Source organism: Palaemon carinicauda, chromosome 21, assembly GCF_036898095.1.
Source record: "Palaemon carinicauda isolate YSFRI2023 chromosome 21, ASM3689809v2, whole genome shotgun sequence".
Taxonomy (NCBI): domain Eukaryota; kingdom Metazoa; phylum Arthropoda; class Malacostraca; order Decapoda; family Palaemonidae; genus Palaemon; species Palaemon carinicauda.
In genome coordinates, this window is record NC_090745.1 from 50716636 (window position 1) to 50730659 (window position 14024).

The window sequence follows — 14024 nt, forward strand, 5'->3', positions numbered from 1 at the left end:
TAATTCTTATTAATCAACTTATTTATAACACATTCCAGGTTTGTTTATAAACGCAAAAAAAGTAAATAGAATGATCTTTGATAAATCGTAGACGTGGGTCTCTTTTGAATTGCATCTTCTCTTAAATCAAAAGTTTGAAATACTTTCTCCTCTGACTTCCTGTATAATCTACAGTTCAGGAAGACTAATAAGAAGTGTCATCAATTCAAAGTGATCTCAAATATAAGTGATCTGAATAATATCCACCTTAACTTTAGTTTGGTATTCCTTATATGTTGAGCTACAGTATTTAGGTAAACATAGGTGTAGACTACGACTATAAAAATGCTTATGGCTGCTGTAGAAGTAATCACACTTTCAACATTATCATTTCCTCTGATTTGGGATATAATCTAGTAAAGTCTTTCAAATGAAATACAAATCAAAGTTCAGACGGCAAAGCAAATCAGCTGTAACTAAGGGAAAATATTACCAGAAATTTACCCCATTTAGAAATTAAAATCATTGGCGATGTTTATCGCCTTCATTCTGGAGGCATGGTGTCACCATCCAAATAAACAGACGATCTCTGCTTTAAATGAATGATCTCTGGCTTCCTCTGGAAAAGGACTGTACGGAGACTTGCCGCTTCTTCTCTCATGGAAGCTACTTGAGCTCGCAGCACGGCATTTTCACGCTCCAAGAATCCTGCTCGATCTGCAATCTAAAGAAAACAAAATAATATTATCATGATTGCGTCCAAACACTTGTTCATTTTAATGGAAACTATACCATATTTGCTTACTATGTGCATAATGGCATTGAGGGATACTACAGTAGTACTATCACTACCATAAAACTTTAGGATAAAGCAATGTTGCCTCCCGGTAGGGGCAGTTATAATCTTATCTAGTTTTTCTATTTTTCTCAGTCAAAATAAAGTAAGGCTGGTCACTTAATGGATTTAGCGTAAATTGTCATGAAAAGTATAATGGGGCTTAAAAGAAATAAGTTAGTAACTGGTGGTGATAAATTAAGGAAGAGAGAGGCTCTAGAAAATCTTTGCAAAATCATACAATAACCAAACTTGAGGAAAATATATCCAAATATCGATATAAACACGTATTCAGTAGCTCGAGAGAAATACAAAAGTGAAACATAATGAGGTCAGATAAAACGAAAGAAAGCAACATAGAAAGTGTGTTCTCGTCTATCCTTTTTTTTTGGGGGAGAACAGTTTTGGCATGCAGTTTAAGATTAAACTCCTAAATTAACTTTTATTACAATTACCATGAGTCTAGTTTATAATGAGATATCTTATAAACTGCATGTCAACGTAAGTAGGTATGAATTCCTGTGAACTGGATATTATATACCATGCACGTAATCTATCATGTCTCGTGCAATAGAATAATTGACTAAATTAGATGACATAGCTGAAAAAAAAAATTGTACTCGAGTAAATGTTTATTCTAAAGTATTATCCCATGAATGCAATATGGACATGAGTCATGGTATGCCAATGAAACAATCTTCAATAGATTTAGTAGATTTTAGAATAAAGCCCTCAGAAGGATATAAGGAGTTATATTGCAGGACAGGATCAGAAATAAAACTATAAGAGAGATTACTCGGGTGCCATATGTGGATGAGATAATAATGAGGAGTAGATGGAGATGGTTTGAGCATGCTCTTCGCACTCCCCAAGAGATATTAGCTCACCAAACCTTCAGCTAAGCTCCACAAGACACTAGAAAAGTTGGAAGACCAAGGCCTACATGACTGAGGACTATGAAGCGCGAAGTAGGAGATGATGAATGGAAAAGTATTGAATTAAAAGCTCAAGATAGAGACGACTGACGAAATCCGACCGAGGTCCTTTACGTCAATAGACGTAGAAAAAGATGGTGATGATGATGATGATAATGATGATATGATTTGCTATTTAACCCAAGGAGACCATTACCCTGGTAATCATACATTTAAATTAAAATCTTATTAGCTTAACGTCAACAGTGCCAAAGAAAATGAATGGTATTTACCAAATCTTCGCGTTTTTTTCGATTATCTCTGGATTTTTTGGCTGCCAAGTTATTGCGTCTTCTTCTCTCAAAGTACTTTTCGTCCTTCTGAGATTCTGGAATGGGTCTTTTCTCACCTCTTGATCTACGGGAACCAGTAGAAACTAATGCCCTAGTGAATAAATCTGAGGGCGGTTCTGATAGAAAACAAGTAATACATTACATCTCAATTACCTGAACATGAAAAATAAAGAAAGTAATCATGAAATGTTGTATGATAATGAATAATACATATATACAACCGCGTCTGTATACAACATATATAAATATATATATATATATATATACACATATATATATATATATATATATATTTATATATATAATAATTATACATATACACACACACACAATATATATATATATATGTATATATATACATATATATATACATATATATATATATATATATATACATATATATACATATATATATATATATATATATGTATATATATATGTATATATATATATATATATATATGTATATATATATATGTATATATATATATATATATATTATACGATTATGGCTCCCTGGTCTGAGCTCTAAAAATATATTATACTGTGGCTCATGACTGGGTACCAAACATATAATATGATATATACTACGACTGGCAAGTTTATCAACCTCTCGAATTCCAAACTCTCTTGTTTTCTTTTACATTAAAACTGTTACACTTTAAAATATTAATACACGAATTCTGAGACAGATAAATAACCTCCAGACAGCAATATAAAAAAAAAAAACTGAATATCCAAAGGTCTGTTAAGTATGCTTAAAACTAACCTGGGTAATTACTCTTAAGTAATCTGATTCTAAACGATGGTGATTAGAATAATACACTCTTTACAAAAATGAATATATATTCTATTTAAATTACAACACTGTGGAAAGAATTTACATAATAACAAAAAAAGACACTGTAAATAATTAAGTCTGAACAAACTTAGATTGAGAAAAAAATTTTACGATCTGAAAATTAAACATTAACTCGACTTGAGCTATTATATCTGAATAAACCGTAGACTAAGAAAAGAAATAATGTAATGTAAATTATACAAAATCTTTAAATTATATCTGAATAATGCAATATTGTGAAGATTGACACTTAATGAAAAATAGATAACCAGATCATAATACAAATGTCTCATCTTCCTACAGAGCCATTTACAAAACTTTACAAAATGCCAACACTCACCCTAATACAATGAATTCAAAATCACCGTTTCGTCTTACGTATCTGTTTGACAAACGATTTGCTTTGGGGTACAGAGTCACTTAGGAGATGACACACTTAACGTACTGAGAGAGGTGAGTAGACGACAATCTTAAGGCCAGTAGTCTCTATCTCTATCTATCTCTGTAAACCTGGTGTCCCCTTCTTATATAAAACCTAACTGTTTCAAAAAATTTCCAAAAGAACTGGGAAGTATGGTGGGACGAGCAAAAGGCCAGAGTTGCCAAATATCACTCTCCCGAACGCTACTCACAACACGCTAGATGGCTCTCTCAGTCAGCTAGCTCTGCCCACCCTTTGTCCCCGAAATAATAAAAAAGATAACATCTTATCACTATGTCCTTTGTGGCGTTTCTAAAGCACGTTGTATAGAAGTTCCCAAAGCACATGTTACCTCAATAACTTGAAATTTGCAGATGACGTACTTGTGTTTAGTGAATCATTGGAGGAATTGCAAAAGATGATGGAAGGTTTTGATAGAGAAACCAAAAATGTAGGACTAAAAATTAATATGAGTAAATTTCTCAAATATGACCCAATATCTCATGAAATATAAAAGAACATTACCTAAGCCCTTGTTCATATCTTGCACAAATCCCAAAACACTCTCAAATAGATTACGTAAGACTTCCTAACAAACAGAAGTGAAATAAAAGGTGATTCCTAAAAATAACGTAAATTTACATATACTAACATGAGTAAAGACATTAACGATGAAAGTCTTACGTAATTTACATAAAATACATACATCCAATTGAGAGGAGCTCATTTTAAGAGCTGGTTAATTCATCTCTTCAATGCACAAATAAAATACAAATAAAATAATCAATAAACTCCTGTATTTACTCTACACTAGACCAGCTTCGTAAGAATATATATATATATATATATATATATATATATAGTGTGTGTGTGTGTGTGTGTGTGTGTGTGTGAATGTGCGCATAGTGTTTGTGTGCGTGTTTGAATATTTGAAGTTAAAAGATAATGTGATTCTTAACTGAATATGCAAATAAGAGACTCTTGCTTTGTTACCCCTAACCATAAGCTAAGGTTACAATGATTCTGCTTCCTAGACTCCTTTGCCTTTTACTGATATAACCCCTTTGAAAGGATTCTAAATTCTGATGAATCTGCAGTATATATATATATATATATATATATATATGTATATATATATATTTATATATATATACACACACATATATATATATATATATATATGTTTGTGTGTGTGTGTGTGTGTATATTATTCTTTATTTCAAATGAGAGTCTTCTCATATTGTGGAGAAGACTAACTGTATGCCTATATTTCCAACAAAAACGCAATTCTGGTTTTGGCCATATATTGTTATCAGCAAGATTGGCAAATCGAATATCGGCCCTGTCCTCCATCCAGAGACTTCCACGGATTAGTCGAAGGAAATATCATTTTACATGACTTTCACTTCGTATATCGAACTCTCTTGTTTATCATAATTTGTATATATTTTACATTACTAAGATGTCACAAAAATTAAGACATGTTACCATTCATCGAACAAAACCCAATGGAAACGCGAGATTTATGTTTAGGTGTTGGAAGGAGAAATTTGCTATTTCTCCTCACCTCCTAAGTTATCTTCTTTATTGTATTTCCTTGAATTTCTTTTCCCTTTTTCAGATTCTTATATTATTTATTTCCTTTGTTTCTATTACTTCTCCCTGAAGTAAAATATTTCCACTTATTTTCTTCTTTTCTTTTCATATGACTATTGTATTTCCTTATTTCTGCTTTTCTCGTTAATTAGTTCTTGACTGTAAAGCAATAAATGGGTGAAGTCTTTTACATTATCATGAACATTTATCTCCTAGTTGATCTTTTTCCTTTAGATATATTTATAGAGTGCTTTCTTCTTCTATCTCTTCCCTCCATCTTTCATATCTACTTCTTTTCTCTAATCATGGTCTTGACCTGTTCCTTTCTAATTTCCTTTTTGTTCTATCACTCAAATATATTTCGTTTATATGTCGTCTAATTTTTCCTTTGTTAATTTTATACTCTTCAATTTCTTCCAAAATTTTCGTCTGCAGCTCATTTTCTCCCTTTTCTGTGGTCTCACGAATGCTAATCTTCCTCTCCCTATGCTAGTCATTTCCGACATCCATAGAGTATCTCTCCCACAAGAGTACCTACAGTACTGCTTCATATGGTGGTGAGGTAGTCTTTTCATCTCACTTGTGACATCCAATACTGCTGTCTCCTGTAATGTCCCTGATTTAGCCTTATTTTTTATTTCAATATGTTTACCATAGTAATATTTCAGGACAGATTTCTCTTATTATAAAGTATGCTAAGCTTTTCGCTCTCTCCATCATATTTTCATTTTGTTCCTAGAATATATTTCTTTTTCCCTCAATCTCTACTACTAATAAGTTATGCTTTCTGTCACTAATACAACCTCTATCTCTTCGGTTTTTCTTTCATAGTATATATCAATATGTGATTTTTTTTTATTTCTTTTATTTCTAGCTCACATTCCTAACATACTTCTCTTAATATTCTGATGTTTTTTTTTTTTTTTTTTTTTTTTGCCAGCATCTGCAAAGAATAGTGCCCAAATCATTATCATTTAGTTTTCAAATCTATTCTCTTTATCTCTGGCTCGTTTATTATTCTATATGTTGTCAATTTGGATAAAGATTGTTTGCCATGTTCTTTCCCGTTTATTAATAAAATCTTTTTCTAATTCATATCTTAATTTTCGTTCTGTTCCCTTGCAGATGTTGTCTATGGCATCCATTTCATCTGGGTGTATTTATGTCGCGAACGAAGTAAGTGACCTTATATGAAATGCCAACATTTTTTGAAGATATCTCACCCAACCAGTAGCCCACTCATTGCTTAACCATAAATTTCGGAGCGGGGGTGGGGGAGGGAGCAGCTGATATTTTCGACCGCGGAGTCAATAACTCCTACCCTAATAAATGTATTCAAATGAAATTTTAAGGGACATATATATATATATATATATATATGTATGTATATATATATAAATATATGTATATATATATATATATATATATATACATATATATATATATGTATATATATATATATATATATATAAATGACGACTTTTAGCTAAAGAATCAGTGAGGAGGAGGAGCAAACTATCCTAGAGTTCTAAAGATAACCAAATTATTTTCACAGGGTCTGATAGGTGATATATGATCTACATTCATACCAATTTTCGTATTGATACTAGACATAGAAAAGTTACAGTAGCCATTTTTTATATCGGCGGAAGCTGATTTTCGGCGCCGCCGCAAATTACTCGAAGAATAATACTTCACATGTCTAAATGAAATTTTCGGGGATATATGAGATTGGTATTTACTTTGTCCATACCAGTTTTCACGCTGATATCTGCTATAGAAAAACCACAGAAAACTTTTTTCTGTATTGGTTGGATGGTTATTTTTTGCGGTGCAGTAAATTGTTTCTAGAATAATTCAGTTATCCAAATGAAAATTCAGGGATTGATAGGAAACAATTTCTCTGTTCCTGCCAAATTCCATGGTAATATCTACAATTTAAAAGACACAACTATCATGTAGCCTTCTTAGATATGCTGTTAAATGTAGCAACATTACAGTGAACTACGTGATAGTGAGCGACATCAACAAGGGATAATGCCGATCATTGAATCAATATCCGTCCCGAGTTCAGCTAGTAAATTCTTTCATTTTACATTCTTTTTTTCTTTATTGGTAGAGTCATATGCAGTGGCGGATTACCCAATAGGCTAACTAGGCTAAGTCTAAGGACCCCCAATCCTTGGGAGGTCCCGTGGCCTCGAACTAGCCATTATGTTAAGAAAGGTATAACTGTAATAGGCCAGAGCCTAGGAGAGGAACTAAATTTTGTGAAAATTTTCTAACACCATCGTAAAATACTGTCCTAATCAAGTTTTCGTGAAACATCTTGAAGATATAAGTTATTTAATGAAAGTTTGAGCACCACTCAACTAACACCTATCTTAAGAAATAAACGCCACGTCGCCTTGGGACATTACATCTGTTTGTTTTCCATTGTCATTCGCAAAACTGCCCAAGTAGTGCAGACAACAAAATCACAGTTTGGTTCTCTCAGCTACTCAACCTGAGTGTTGACTGCCGCAGAGCTCTGAGATAACTGAGTGTGTTCCGATCTATTTTTTCCCAATTTGCCATTATGAAGCAAAACTTAGTCGTAGGAAGCATTTTACAGAAACTGATAGAAATTACTAAAATTTTCACAATTTCACACTTAGAGGAAAATTTCGATCATGAACTATCTTATAATTATCTGTGGCAGCCTTATCACTGAAATGAGCAGACACTGCTATCTATTCGCAACAAATTCTCGGTAACTTCTCATTTCTTTTCATTACGGTAATGAAGATCTTAACAGCATCAAATAAATGCTAGAAAAAGTATAAAGAAGTATAAAGTATAAAGAAGACTTGGGAATTGATTTGAAGAATGAAATTATTCAGTTTCGTTAAACATATGTCCCTTAAAATTGATGACTTTTCATGACACCGTTCTAAATACTGCTTCAAAAATTCTTGCAGTGACATCACAGTCTTATCCAAATGACACTAATGCTGTACGTATCTGTCTTACAGTGCAATGTAAACTTTATGAAGGAGAACGATCTTGGTAATGTTTCACATTATATCAAGCGTCTTTTATTGCATTTTCGGCCCTTTTGTAAATACTTCCCCTTCCTTAGAATATTTCTATTTGGTCTTCTACTTCTTCTTTTGTCAATTTCCCCTTTCTGCCACATAATTGAATGTATTCTTCAGTTTCCTCTTTCCCTTTACCTGATCACTATTTTTGATAGCGTTTTCAATCCGTCTTTACCTCAAGATTAGTCTTCTCGTTTTCGCACATTATTTATCTTAATCTGTGTTTTCTTTTCTTTTTTATTGTTTGTACAGTTAGGTACTCTTTTCTTTTCTTTTTGTCGCCCATCCCTACTTACAGCTTCATACATACCTGGAATAATATCCATTCATTAGTGTTTATATACATCCCATACAAATGTCTTCGATTCTTTGTGTTTGGATGTAATAATACGTTGGTATTCTTAAAATACATTAAATTTATTAGGCTCTTGGGTTACATTACTCCTCAGCTCTCAACGTGTCTTGACAACTTGTGACTCTCGAGTTAGAATATGTATACAAAACTCGCACACATACATACAAAAAACAAAGTGAGCATCGCTCTCAAAAAGATCGAATCATACTGCAATACAAAAGTAAGAAGAATCACATCCTAATTTTAGGACAATTAATAAATGATTAAATCTTTCATAACATACGCTACTACACTTACGAACTATGCCGAAACACGTTCTAACAATGCAATACTGTGCAACATCGGTCTTAATACCCGTAGCCCATATAGTATTACAGTACAAAATACATGACAAAATGGTTCCATGCCTGTCAAGGTTTTACTGCCTATGACATTTTTTAATATTCTTCCATACGTTATCCACGACTTTCTGCGTATGTTTTATAATATTTACTTTCGTCCTAGATAATTTTTGTAGGTTTCTGACCTTGTATCTATGATAACCTTTAACTGAACCAAATTACGATCAGATATATCTACTTTATCTTTCATTTTGTCGATCTCCATTTCTATAAAGATTTTTTTACATGACTTTTGATTTGCTCTTACTCAGGTATATATTCCTTTACATCACTATTCAAAACTATCAACTTTATAATTCATTAACTGGCACTTTCTCCCCTTTCAATTTTCCTCTTGATATCCCAAAAATCCCAAATGACCATTAAAATCTCCTATTATAAGGTAGGATTATTCATCCTCCATTTCTTCGATTTCTTTTTTCTTTTTTCTTTAACCTCTGTTCGTTTCGCTACATTCCTTTCTTTTCCTGCCCTGTCTCCTACACAATCTATATACGGTACAATACAATAAGTCTAATTTGCCTTTTCAGGATGTGATGGATCAACGTTTTATGTTTATCTTTTTTTTTGCCGAATCGTTGAGAGAGAGAGAGAGAGAGAGAGAGAGAGAGAGAGAGGGGGGGGGGTCGTTAATGCAATGATTGTTTATAGTGAGAAAGACTGTTGTTATGATTGAGGTTGTTTGTTAACATTTTCTGGAGGTAGCTAGTTTATACAGGTAGTGAATATCTTCAGCAAATGCTTATTTTGGTTGACTGCAACCGGAAGCAGTTGAGTTTTGAATTCTGGATTCACATTTTTCATTATTTTGGATTATAAATGGAAGTGATTATCCCTTTCATCAGCAATTACAATTTAGTTTATCTTTGCTTGGAGTGGTGCGACTGTTTAGTTATCTAGCAATGTCCATACGTTTTTTTTTTTTTTTTTTTTCCTTTTCATTTGCTGGCCGTATTTTCACCTTTTAGAGAATTAGTTTGATGTAGATGAATGATTTTTACGCAGTTAATATAAGGACATGGAACTGACTGATCTTTAGTATTTGGACACAATATGTAACGAATCTGACTTTATGAAGGACTTTTCTCTTGGAGTGATGATGATGATGATGGTAATGGTGATGATGATGATGACGACCAAGAAGTATTAGGCAAGAGTCGGATTTCTCGAGATTGCTGCACACCACTCAGTTGAGTGACAAAGGTTACCGTTTGCCACGGAATTGTGGCAGTGTGCTGTCAATTGAAATAATGTTCAGCTTATCGGAAGAGTTGGGTTAGTTTTAAGCTTTGTTAAAGTTCTTTTTTATTTGAATGTTGTCTTATTTAATTTATCAATATAGAATATAGTCGTTGTTGGTGTTTTTTTTTCTTTAATATTAAATTGAGTTTGTAAGAAATATAATTTTAAGGTTATGTTGTGTTTTACTGTTCCTTCTGTTCAAGAGTCCAGTTAGTGAGGTTGAAGTTTGTGTTGTGGGATTACTTGTCTGTGTGATTAATGGTATGGAGTTTGTTTTTGTGATATCCCGCCAAAAGGTTACTTCCTTTTATATCTAGGATTCTAGTACATCTCGAGTTTTCTCTATTTCTACTGAATTGCTATCTTTAAATAGTATCATTAACCATCTCCGTTTCCATCTTTAACATCCTTATACTGCGTTTCGTTGTCTTGTTTTGCGCTATTGTTAATGCTACTATGTATATCAATATCATAACTTTCGTTTAGCAAACTCCCTATCTCTGTGTATTCTAGGTTTATTAAACCATGCACTAATTTTAGTTAGATCTCTATTAAGGGATTCAGCAACCCCAGATCTATATTCAGGAGATGCAATTAATGAAAGGAGAGTAGCATCATCTGCATATGCAACAAGTTTGTTTTCTATGCCAAACCACATTTGTGTATATAGCATAAAAAGTTATGGGCAAGAACAATACCCTGTGAACACCAGATATCACATTCCTATACTCACTATGTTGCCCATCAACATCTCTTTGAGATCTATTACTTAAAAATACCATATCACTGTTAAGAAACGACCCTCCCACTCTCAACTGTTTGAGTTTGAAAACAAAGGCCTCATGATTAACGCGGTCAAAGGCAGCACTAAAATCAAAGCCAGTCATACGAACTTCCTGACCACATTCAAGGGATTTCTGTACAAGAACATTAATCCGCTCTATAATTACCGAGGCCCTAGAACAAAATTTTATATAAGCATCCCAGAGTATAGATAACTGGATTAGTTTGTTAGATTTAAATGCCGAGTGATTTTGAAAAAAAAAAATGTAATTAGGGAGTCGTCTTTTGAGAGTTTGGAGCATTTTTGGTAAGGATCCTTATACCAACATTCGTCCAGCTCGAAGTTCTACTACTTAGTTACTGTAGATCATTATGTTCTGTAATCCTCCACATACCACAAGTTTTTCAGTTAGTATGCTCATTACGAGAGTTCTCTGTAGGATTATTTGCCCATTCGCTTTAAAATCAACTTAGATATTTTCGTTAACTGGAATAATAGTAAAGGAATGTGATATAAATTGCATAAAAAAATCTCAGTGAAATACGGTGTTCAAAATGCCTTAATTCTGAATCCAGCTAAGGAATATCTCGTCTTGGCTTCACGCAAATTTCAAATGGTTCCAGGTTGGAATGGTCAAGTGAAGGGGTTTCATGCTGCCGCTTGGGAGAGATTACTTTTCTGGAGGGATAGTGACTTAGTAAAAAACTAGGAACTAAAATTGACGGCCAAGGACGAATACCGGCACAGGAGGCCATTTATTTTAAAATTATCGAGGATGTTTAATAAATAAATGAATATAGAATGAATGAAAGGAACACAAATAGGGACTTTATCATGGGAACTTACGTCTACTTAAATCAAGATTAAAAGAAGTCAGTTTGATCTCCAAGCTACGTAATTTACTCAAGATAAAGCTACTAGTAATTATATAACAACTTATAACTTACAGGTGAGATATTAGAGTAAAGAATCATGTTGTGCTTATTCCACCTGAGCTTACATTTATTTTTTTTCGGCAAATTAGAGAATACATCATGGGAAAATTAGTATATCCTACTTTCACGACCAAATTTCGAAAAATCCGGTGGTTCTGAGATCAAGAAACTTTTTTAATATGATTTATCAATAAAGCAAATTGCTCAAAAGTTTTGCTGGAATGTAATCGTGGTCTCATTTACCGCAATACAATTAATTTTCGAAACAATGATACTAAACTCTGATTGTATTCAAAGTGCTATGCCGTCATATCAATCATTGATTATTCATTATGCAAAGTAGATGCTTAATCTTCATTATTAATCAACCTTCCAAACAACAACAGCTACTTTATACTACTGTTACTAGCTATTACAAATGAACTAATGATGAATAAGGTTAACTATATTTCCCAGAAAATTAATGGTTATCAAATTAGATATAAGGAATGATACAATATTTTACATGTATCAAGAATTTTCATTTAACCTCTCTCCACAACCACTAAATACAAATGAATTCCTTATTTCTGGCTTGAATTCCTGTGTCGGCCGGCCAGGAGAGAGGTAATTCCCTCAACAACAACCCTACGCTACCGACTCTTCCATTGAAAGTGTCTACTTGCCTCCTATATATAAATATATATATATATATATATATATATATATATTACGGCTGGCAAGTCACACAACCTCCCGAGTTCCAAATCACCTATTTTTACATATATCTATTACACTTGAAAAAATAATCTAGCTCTGAGGAAATTATATAACTCCCAGACAGCAATATATAAAAACATTGAATCTCCAAAGGTCTCTTATGTACACTCAAAACAAACCAGGTAATTATTTCTAAGAATTATTCAAAACAATCTATTGCTTCAATTCTTTAACAGTGATACGAGAGAGTTCTGGAAGAAACACTGGTGATTAAAATAATACACTCTTTACATATATAAATATATTCTATGAACTTTACAACACTGAAAGAATTTACACAAAAAATTAATCACTCAGAATATCAAATATGAACAAAACATAGACTAAGACAAGAAAATGTTAGTCTGAAAATTACATAATCACTTGACTCGAAATATTAAATCTGAATCAAAACTTAGACTAAGACAACAAAATGTTACACTGAAAATTATACAATCAATTGTTTCACTGTTAATTAAATTTTACACAAATATTTAATCTTGATAATTATTGAAAATTGTTAACCTTTAACACTCTCATGATTAAACTCTTACAGAAGTTTCAAAAAGCTCACCGGAAGTAATTAAACAGTTAAGTCAAAATAAATACTGTACGCTTAACATTTTTGCACAAACCTCCCAGGGCCAGCTCCAAAAACCCATACAACACCAGCACGCACAATGACACAATAAATTTGAAATCACTTAGAAAGACTTCCGTAATGTTTTAACACACAACACACAATATATGTTTATTATAAACTTATACACTTTAGAGAGGACACACCCGAGGCACTTCAGAGAGAGGATGTTGTTTGGCTCTTAAAAAGGGAAAGTCTGGATCTCTTCTGCTGCTATGCTCCCTGGGGGTGCATATATATTGATATAATTATTCTAGATTCTTCTAGATAAATTATTCTCGTGACTTGGGGGCCGCCACTTAGCAACGGAAAAGTTACCAACTAGATAAAGATTTATGGAAACGAGCCTTGCCTGCAAGCTGACTATCCCTCAGCTAGCTCTGTCTACCCCCGTTATCGGAATAATAAAATAAAAGATGAATTACTCTCAGTTTTTCAAGAACCTTCTAAACAGGTTCCAAATATAAGAATTGAGTAATCTCACAAACATGATGCAATAACATAATAAAATTAAATAAACTCTTCTTAATACCTCGTGTGGTTCTTACTGCATACTTAATCTTAATCGAGATTATGTAAGACTTAGTAGCAAAATACGTGAAATAAAAAGTTAATTCTTAAAAATAATGTCAATTTACATATACAGACTTGAAAAAAAATACGCAATTTACATACAAAACTTGAAACTACAAGAGAGGAACTCACCTTATGAGCTGGCTATCCACCTCTTCAATACACATATGAAATACATGAATAAATTATTTACTCTATGCTAGACCAGCTTCGTAAGAATATATATATATATGTATATATATATATATATATATACATATATATATATATATATATATGCATATATATACATACATACATATAGTTATATATATATATATATATAAATACTGATATA

At 32.6% G+C, this 14024-nt stretch overlaps 1 pseudogene; it reads right to left on the bottom strand.

Annotated features, from left to right (window-relative positions):
- Positions 1-281: 281 nt before the first annotated feature.
- Positions 282-14024, bottom strand: part of LOC137614901 (uncharacterized) — a 443986-nt pseudogene continuing 430243 nt past the window's right edge.